This window comes from Furipterus horrens, unplaced genomic scaffold, assembly GCF_987537825.1.
Source record: "Furipterus horrens unplaced genomic scaffold, mFurHor1.1.pri manual_scaffold_17, whole genome shotgun sequence".
NCBI classification, from domain to species: Eukaryota; Metazoa; Chordata; class Mammalia; order Chiroptera; family Furipteridae; genus Furipterus; species Furipterus horrens.
Genome location: NW_028327187.1, coordinates 12748637 through 12758472, shown reverse-complemented (window position 1 = coordinate 12758472; position 9836 = coordinate 12748637). Strand labels below are relative to the sequence as shown.

The following is a 9836-nucleotide window of genomic DNA, read 5'->3' as shown; positions in this document are numbered from 1 at the left end:
CATGTGTTTTCTGTTTTCAAAGGGCATAAGCCTATGATCTCATTACCTGAGCGATTGTCTGTACGTATAGGCCTCATTTAATCCTGTCTGCATTGCTGCCTCCTGAGACTCAATGGTTTGGCTGAACTAAGTGGCTGTGTTGGTGAAGAATGGGGTGGTCTGTGGGCTTCACTTTAAAACTGGTTTCTCTTTTCTATCCTAATGGCTTGGACAGAAAGAGCCCAGAGGCCTGAGAGGGGGGAAACCTAAAATATTTCCCTCAGTCCAAACTAAGTATAATGGGCAAAAGGGTTTGGGACAGGTGAGATGTACCTGGCATACCTTCCTCCAAAGAAGCCCTTCTTTTCCCTAATGTGGGACATTGAAAAATTAATACCTGTCTTTTGTCATCTAGTGGTTACGGATTGAATGATGTCCTTTAACCCTGTTGCCCCCAGAATACAACAAGGATGCCAGCCTGTTAAACCAAGCATGCCGTTGTCCAGAGACAGCCAACCAACCTGGAGTCTGCACGATCCTTCCCCATGTGGGAAGGCCACCCTCCCCTCCACACCCCTACCCTTATTAGGGATTTCTTGACCCACGGGTAGGTAAGACGACGACCACGTCCAGCTTGAAGCAGCTAGAGGAGCTCGAGACCTTCGTCCATTGTCCTTTATAAGACTGTAAAGGGTCTTAAGTCTGAGAGGGAGGGATTGTTATTTTTTATTGTTAAAATATTTAACTAATTAATTAATTATTAAAAAAAAAAGAAGAAGAAGAATATATGAAAGGGTGAGGCAGGAGAGCTTGGATGTATGACCCATGGGCATGGACTTGGAGAAGGGATTGTTGGGGAAGGAGGGTGCTGGGCGGAGGGGAGCAAAGGGGAAAAAATTGGAACTATTGTAACAATGTAATCAATAAAATATACTTAAAAAAAAAAACCCTTTGTTGGAATGCTTTACACTTTCTACAGAACAAAAACTAAAATAACCTGTTATACAATTAGTCACAAATACAGTCCTCGAGTTTTTTGCCCATTCACATGAGTATTGTCTAAAACATGTCTTCTTTGTAGCAGCTAGGCCCTGTTACCACTGTGCTTGGCTGAGTTCACAAATCTGTTGTAACCTGTAGCTTCCCTGTCACTTCTCTGGCTCTCCTCTCCTGCTAAGCTTTGTTTCCTGGTAGTAATTAAAACCTTCTGCCACTGCCATAGCTACTACTGCTGCTGGAACCGCCATAGCCACCTTGGTTTCGTGGTTTGGCAAAGTATTGGCCTCCACCACCATAAGGGCCAGAGCTTCTGCCTCCAAAGTTTCCTCCTTTCATGGGTCCAAAATTTGAAGACTGATTGTTGTAATTGCCAAAATCATTGTAGCTTCCGCCACCTCCGAAAATTACTTCCATCATTACCAAATCCATTATAGCCATCCCCACTGCCACCATATCCACCACCACCACGGCTACCACCAAAGCCACCTCGACCACTGAAGTTTCTGCCACGACCAAAGTTGTCATTCCCACCAAAACCACCTCCACGACCACCTCTGAAGTTTCCAGAACCACTTCGACCTCTTTGGCTGGATGAAGCACTAGCCATCTCTTGCTTAGATAGGGCTTTTCTCACTTCACAGTTGTGGCCATTTACAGTATGGTATTTCTGAATGACAATCTTGTCTACAGAGTCATGGTCATCAAAGGTAACAAAAGCGAAGCCTCTCTTTTTGCCACAGCCTCGGTCAGTCATGATTTTAATCACTTCAATTTTCCCATGTTGTTCAAAATAATTTCTTAGGTGATGTTCCTCAGTGTCTTCTTTAATACCACCGACAAAAATCTTTTTCACAGTTAAGTGTGCACCAGGTCTTTGAGAATCTTCTCTTGAGACAGCCCTCTTTGGTTCCACAACTCTTCCGTCCACCTTGTGTGGCCTAGCATTCATGGCTGCATCCACCTCCTCCACAGTGGTGTATGTGACAAACCCAAAGCTTCTGGAGCGCTTGGTATTTGGATCTCTCATCACCACACAGTCTGTGAGCGTACCCCATTGCTCAAAATGGCTCCTCAGACTCTCATCTGTTGTTTCAAAGCTCAAACCTCCAATAAAGAGCTTTCATAGCTGTTCCGGCTCTTTGGGAGACTCTGACTTAGACATGACGACTTCAGGGCAGGAGACTTCAATGATGCTTACTCAGCGGCATCCACTGGCAGAAAGTCACAACCATTTTTAATTAGATAGCTTTTTTTTTTTTTTGCTTGCTTTGCTATTGAATTATATGTCTTTTAAAAAAATATTTTGTGTATTAACCATTAATTAGGTATATGATGTGCTAATATTTTCTTTTATTCAGGTTACCTTTTTATTTTTCTAATTGTTTCCTTTAATGTGCAGAAGATTTAAGTTTGAAGTGAGGAAAGAGTGAAGACAGGGAATGTATAAGATAGAATCTCTTTAGTCAAGCATCTAAAATTATTGTCATTATGAAGATTTAGAAATAAGGAAAGACTATAATTACTCTGACTAGCCCTGGAACTTAAATATTTTTAACTTGCCCGTCCTGTGTCAATGCCTAGATATACATCTGGACATACATCAGACCCCTAGAATGCCCTCTTATAACCACTTTGAAGTATCACATACCTTGAACATCTGATATCCACCTAACATCCATCTTCCAGACAACCAGATGTGACCAGACCACCTAGCACCCATCATCTAGATGACCTGACATCTGACTGATAATTATCATGGACCAAAACTAAGGCTAAGGATGCAGGACTGATTATTCTTAATAATACAGTTTTTATTATAAGAACTCACCTTATTTTTCTTCTTCAGAATACTTCTGGGTTCTGGCCTACCTGTATTTCCAGTTTGCAAACACTAAGAACCTTGAATAAAGCCAAAGCTTCTAGACACTTGAATTCATTCAACAAATAGTCTCACTTTTTAATTTTTGCTGTTATTGCCTTTGCTCTTGGTGTTAGCTTTAAAACACCATTACCAAGACCAATGTCAAATGAGATTTTCCCTTATGTTTTTTCTAAGAATTTTATAGTTTTAGGTCCTACATTTAAATCTTTAATCTATTTTGATTTAATTTTTTGACATACAATTTCAATCTTTTCCATATGGCTCTCCAGTTTTTCCAACAACACATATTGAAAAGACTGTCCTTTTCCCATTGCATATTTGTGACACCTTTATTGTAAATTAATTAAACATATTTGTGTGGGTTTATTTCTGAGCTCTCCATTTTGTTCTATTGATTTAGGTGTCTGTTTTTATGCCAATACCATATTGTCTTAATTACTGTAATTTTGTAATATAGTATGAAATCATTCTTTCTTGCTTTCTTGCAAGAAAGAAGCCTCCGGCTCTTCGCCTCGCTAGCTGGAACATCAGGACCATGTGCCCCGGACTTACTGCAGACCTTCCGTGGACCAAGGGTGCCAGGAAAACCGCTGTCATCGATAGGGAACTGGCACGACTAAACATCGACATTGCGGCTCTACAGGAGACCCGGTTGGCCGACAACGGAACTATCAGAGAAACCAACTACACCTTCTACTGGCAAGGGAAGTCTCCGGACCAACCAAGACAGCACGGTGTTGAGTTCGCTGTGAAGAACACGCTTGTTAACTCCATAGAGCCACCCACAGGAGGCACAGAGAGATTACTTACCCTCCGATTGTCAACAACTTTCGGCCCAGTCAGCATTCTTAGCGCGTATGCCCCAACCCTCTGCGCCACCACCGAAGAGAAAGAACAGTTCTACCATGCACTGGACGAAGCGTTATCCAAGATTCCCAGAAGTAACGCTCTCTATCTCCTTGGAGACTTCAACGCAAGAGTAGGAGCCGACCACATGGCCTGGCCCACCTGCCTTGGAAACTTTGGGAGAGGAAAGATCAATGAGAATGGTCAGCGACTGCTTGAGCTTTTGTGTCACCACGGCCTGTGCATGACAAACACATTCTTCAAGTGCAAAGAGATCCACCAGGTGTCATGGAGGCACCCCCGCTCCCGTCATTGGCACCAGCTTGACCTCGTCATCACCAGAAGAACGGATATTGGCAGCACCCGCAGCTACCACAGTGCAGACTGCGACACGGACCATGCCCTCGTGGTAAGCAAGGTGCGCATAATGCCGAAGAGGTTGCACCACTCCAAGATGAAGGGTCGCCCACACATCAACACCAGTTGTGCCAGCAACCCAGTTAAGACCCAGCAATTCATCAACAAGATGGAAGATGCACTTGGCGAGGGAGTGGCGGCAGATGACATTATCGAATCCAATTGGCCACGTCTCCGCGACGCCATATACAACTCCGCCATTATTGCTTACGGGAAGAAAGAGCGGAAGAACGCTGACTGGTACGAGGCTCACTGGGAAGAAATGGAACCCGTGATCGAGGCTAAGAGGAAGGCCCTACTGGCTTACAAGGCCACGCCCACTCCCAGTACACTTCAAGCTCTACGGGCTGCCAGGAACAAAGTCCAGAAGACCGCCCGCCACTGTGCCAACACCTATTGGCTAAACCTGTGCAGAAGCATTCAGGAAGCCGCCGATATAGGCAACGCACGAGGAATGTATGAGGGTATCAAGAAGGCAACAGGCCCAATCCCCTCCAAGATCGCCCCCCTTAAGTCCAAGACAGGTGAGGTCCTCACTGACCAGGAACAGCAAATGCAGCGGTGGACCGAGCACTACCTCGAGCTGTACGCAACGAAGAACACCATAACAGACACTGCTCTTAAAGCCATCCCAGACCTACCAGTCATGGAGGAGCTAGACACCCCACCTACTGCGGCAGAGCTCGGCAAAGCCATCGACCGCCTCGCTTGCGGGAAAGCACCAGGAAGCGACGGAATCCCTCCAGAAATCCTAAAGAGCGGGAAACCAGTCCTGCTACAGCCGCTCCACCATCTACTCTGTCTCTGCTGGAAGGAGGGTTACATCCCCCAGGATATGAGAGACGCCAACATTATCACCATGTACAAGAACAAAGGAGACCGCAGCGACTGCAACAACTACCGGGGCATCTCTCTCCTCAGCGTCGTCGGCAAAGTATTCGCCCGGGTCGCTCTTGCCCGCCTGCAGACCCTTGCTTCCCTCGTCTACCCAGAGTCCCAGTGTGGCTTCAGAGCTGGCCGATCAACAGTGGACATGATCTTCTCCCTACGTCAGCTGCAGGAGAAGTGTCACGAGCAGCATAAACCACTCTACCTCGCCTTTATTGACCTCACGAAGGCGTTTGATCTGGTCAGTCGAAGAGGACTCTTCAGCTTGCTACGGAAGATTGGCTGTCCACCACATCTGCTTGCTGTGGTCATGTCCTTTCACGACAACATGCACAGCACGGTGTCCTACAACGGCGCAACCTCTGAGGCCTTCCCAGTCAGCAGCGGAGTAAAGCAGGGCTGCGTCCTCGCGCCTACGCTGTTCGGAATCTTCTTCTCCATGCTCCTCCAATACGCCTTTAAGGACTGCAGCGAGGGTGTCTTCATTCACACCAGATCCGATGGCAAGCTCTACAACCTGGCCCGTCTACGAGCCAAGACCAAAGTCAAAGAGGTGCTCATCCGTGAGATGCTCTTCGCCGACGACGCAGCTTTGACATCACACTCCGAAGAGGGACTCCAGCAGCTAGTCACTTGCCTTTCCCACGCATGCAAGGAGTTCGGACTAGCCATCAGCCTGACGAAGACGAATGTTATGGCTCAAGGCACGGGGACTCCCCCATGCATCACCATCGACGGATACACCCTGGAGGTTGTCAACGACTTCACTTACCTCGGGTCCACCATCTCGAGCTCTCTGTCAGTTGACTTGGAGGTCAACCGGAGAATCGCCAGGGCAGCCACAGTTATGGCCAGACTGAACCGGCGAGCGTGGAACAATTCCAGCCTCACTGAGAAAACCAGACTGCGCATCTACCAAGCCTGCGTACTCAGCACTCTCCTCTATGGCAGCGAGACGTGGACCACCTACGCAAGGCACGAAAGGAAACTCAACAGCTTCCACATGAGGTGCCTGCGACGCATCCTGCATGTCGCCTGGCAGGATAAGGTCCCCAACACCGAGGTGCTGAAGCGAGCCAATATGAGCAGTTTGCATGCAGTTCTTAGCGAGAGACGCCTCAGGTGGCTCGGCCATGTCAAAAGAATGGATGCAGGCCGTATCCCCAAAGACCTCCTCTACGGCGAGCTAGCAGAAGGCAAGAGGATGACAGGGCGCCCAAAACTGCGGTTCAAAGACATCTGCAAAAAGGACATGACACAATGCTCCATCAATCTCAACACATGGGAAGTTCAAGCAGACGACCGCCTAGCCTGGAGGCTCGCGGTCAGGCAAGGTACGTCACACACGGAGGCTGCGCGCAACGAGGAGGCGGTCCAGAAAAGATCGAGGCGGAAGCAGCGTCAGCAGCAGCAACAACAGCCATCTGCCTTCACCTGTACCAAGTGCGGCAGGGATTGTCACTCCCGAATCGGACTGCACAGCCATTCTCGGCGGTGCAGATAGACTCTCAAGAAGCTACGCCATCGTCTCTCGAGACGGACGGCTGCCGACGACGACGACGACGACGAGTATGAAATCAGAGAACATGATGCTTTCAGCTTTGTTCCTTTACTTCTTATTTTCTACAAGAAAGACAAATGTATGCAAAATAGATATAAATATGTGTAATTGAGCACAACAATATGTAAATAAGTAATTGGTGACATTAATAACCTAAAGAAGGTGATTGGAGCTCTATAATTGTAGAGTTTTTATAACTAGAGCCCAGGAGGTATTATTTTTAAATAAACAGTTATAATTTGAGGATTTTTTATATAATTCCCACAATAGCCACAAAAAATATGTATGGAACGTACAAAAAATGGAATCAAAGCATATCAATATAAGCATGTCAAGTAATTAGAAAAGAAGACAGAGGAAATGAGTAACATAGAGGAAAATACAGCAAAATGGATGAAGCAATTTCTTCTTTATTAATAATTATTGTAAATTTAAATGGATGAAACTATCAAATCAGAGGCAGTAATGGGCAAAATAATTAAAGACAAATTTGATACAGCTATGTGCTGTCTAGAACAGACTCACTTTAGATCTGAAGACACAAATAGGTTCAAAGTGAAAGGATAGAAAGTAATATTTCATGCATAGTACCCAAAAGTGGTAGAGTGAGTATACTAATATGAAAGAGTTTCAGTCCAGAATTGTTACAAGAGACAAGAAAGAACATTATATATTAATGATTGAATAAACTGACCAGTAAAAGAGTGGAAAAATATTCCATGCACATAGTAACCAAAAGAGAGCTGAGGTGGCCATATTAATATAAGATAATGTAAACTTTGAGTCAAAAAGTTGTTATAAGAGACAATGATGAACAATATATCTTGATAATAAGGTTATTTTATCAAGACATCATTTATAAACATGTACACTAAACGTAAGTCTCCCAAAATATGTGAAGTTATCTTTGATAAAATTGAAGGAAGAAATAAGACTGTTTCACTACAGTACTTGTAAAATTTAATATTCCATTTTCAGTAATGGATAGAACAAATAGACAGAAAATTAATAAGTGTTAGAGGACTTAAACAATAACATAAACCAATTAGACCTAACAGACATACAGAACATAACACACAACAGCCAAAGAATACACAAATTACTGTTCGAGTGGTCAGTGATGCAGGCTGTGAAAGAATTCACAAAGAAAAGAAAGTGCAGAGAGTAAAGATCTTTATTCAGTCTCCAACAGAGAAGAGGGGCTTGGTGTGGAGAGATACACCAGCAGCAAAATGTAGGGGCTTTGAGCTTTTATTAGGTAATCGGGGTGGTTGTAGAGCAGGATGTTTCAGTTGGTCTCGCAGATGCTACGGCTTGTTCTGATGTTATCTTTGGATGCAGGGTCCTGGCACTGCAGTCTGGCACATCGAGTTTTAGAAGTTCTCGGAACCTCTGTGCCTTCCAGGGCACTACCAGTAATTTTCTAGTCCTGAGGATAGAGGCTTATAAAACAAGAGTCAGTCAAGCTAGCTCTGGCAAAGGAGGCCTGAAAAGGGGGCTTTTGTCCTATTAATTACTCAAGGACATATGGAACATTCTCCAGAAGAGACCATATATTAGGTCCAAATATGTCTTAATAAATTTAAAAATATTAAAGTCATACAAAGTATATATTTGAATCACAATGGAATGAAACTTGAAATCAATAATAGAAGGAAAACTGGGAAATGTACAAATACATGGAAATAACAAACTTTTAACAAAAAATGGGTCAAAGAAGAAATCATAAGACAAATTAGAAAATGCATGGAGAAATATGTAAACAAAAACACAACATACCAAAATATATGGGATTCAGTGAATGCACTTCAAAGAGGGAAATTTACAACTATAAACAGTATAAAAGAAGAAAATTCTCAAATCAATATCGTAAATTTATGCTTTAAGGAACATATAAATTATAGCAAATGAAACCCAAAACTACCAGAAAGGAAGAAAATAACAAATATGAGAGTTGATAGAAATAAAATCAAGAAGAAAAAAAAACAAAAAACAAAGAAAACCAACAGACCCAAAATGTGTTTTTTTAGAAATACTAGCAAAATGTATTTTTGAAGAAACACTAGCTAAACTGACTAGAAAAAAATAGGAAAGGCTTGAATTACTGAAATTAAAAAAATGCAAGTAGGAGCATTCCTACTAATTTTACAGAAACAAAAAAGGATTTTAAGCCCTGGCTCGTGTGGCTCAGTGGATTGAGTGCTGGCCTGTGAACCAAAGGATTGTTGGTTCAATTCCTGGTCAGGGCACACGCCTGGGTTACAGGCCAGGTCCCCAGTTGGGGGCGTGCGAGAGGCAATCACACATTGATGTTTCTCTCCCTCTCTTTCTCCCTCCATTCCCCTCTCTCTAAAAATAAATAAGTAAAATCTTTTTAAAAATGTTTTTAAAAGGATTTTAAAAGAATACTCTGAATATTGTACACCAAATTTCAAATTGGATACTTTACGAATTAGTACAACAAATTGAATAACTTAAATAAAGTGAATGAATTCCTAGAAGCACACAACCTACAAAAACCAAATCATAAAGAAATAAAAATTATGAACATATCTATAACTAATAAGAATATTCAATGAATAATCAGATTCACTTGTGAATACTACCAAATATTTTCAAAATATTAAACCAATTATTCTCAAACTCTAACAAAATTTGAAAAAGAGAAGTCTTTCTAACTCATTCCACAGCTTCAATATTATAATGATATCAATCTACACAAACAGTACAAGAAAATTACAGAGAAATATCTCTTATGAATATTGATGCAAAAATCCTCAACAAAATACTAGGAAATGGAATTGAGTAACATTTTAAAAGAATTATAAAACTTAACCAAGTGAGACTTATTCACAGATGCAAGGATGATTTGACACATAAAATTCAAGATTGTAATATACAACATTAATAGAATGAAGGTAGAGAAAAACTACTTAATTATATCAGATGATGTATAAGCAGTTATGCTAAGTGAAATAAACTAGTCATAGAAAGACAAATACCATATGATTTCACTCATATGTGGACTCTAATGAACAAACTGAAGTAACAAGCTAAATAGACAGACTCAGAGAGAAAGCTGATTGCTCTGCAGGGGTGATTAGTGGGTGAGGGGAGTGAGTGAAAAAGAAAAAAGGTCTCATGAACATGGACAACAGTCTGGTGATTGCCGTGGTGGAGGGGAGGGAAGTATAAGGGGGATAAATGGTAATGAAAAAATACAATAAAAAATCTCAACATCCTTTAAGATAAAACCTCAATAAC

General features: G+C 42.6%; 1 pseudogene; it reads right to left on the bottom strand.

Annotated features, from left to right (window-relative positions):
• Positions 1 to 969: 969 nt before the first annotated feature.
• Positions 970 to 2155, bottom strand: LOC149990544 (heterogeneous nuclear ribonucleoprotein A1-like; annotated as a pseudogene).
• Positions 2156 to 9836: the final 7681 nt, after the last annotated feature.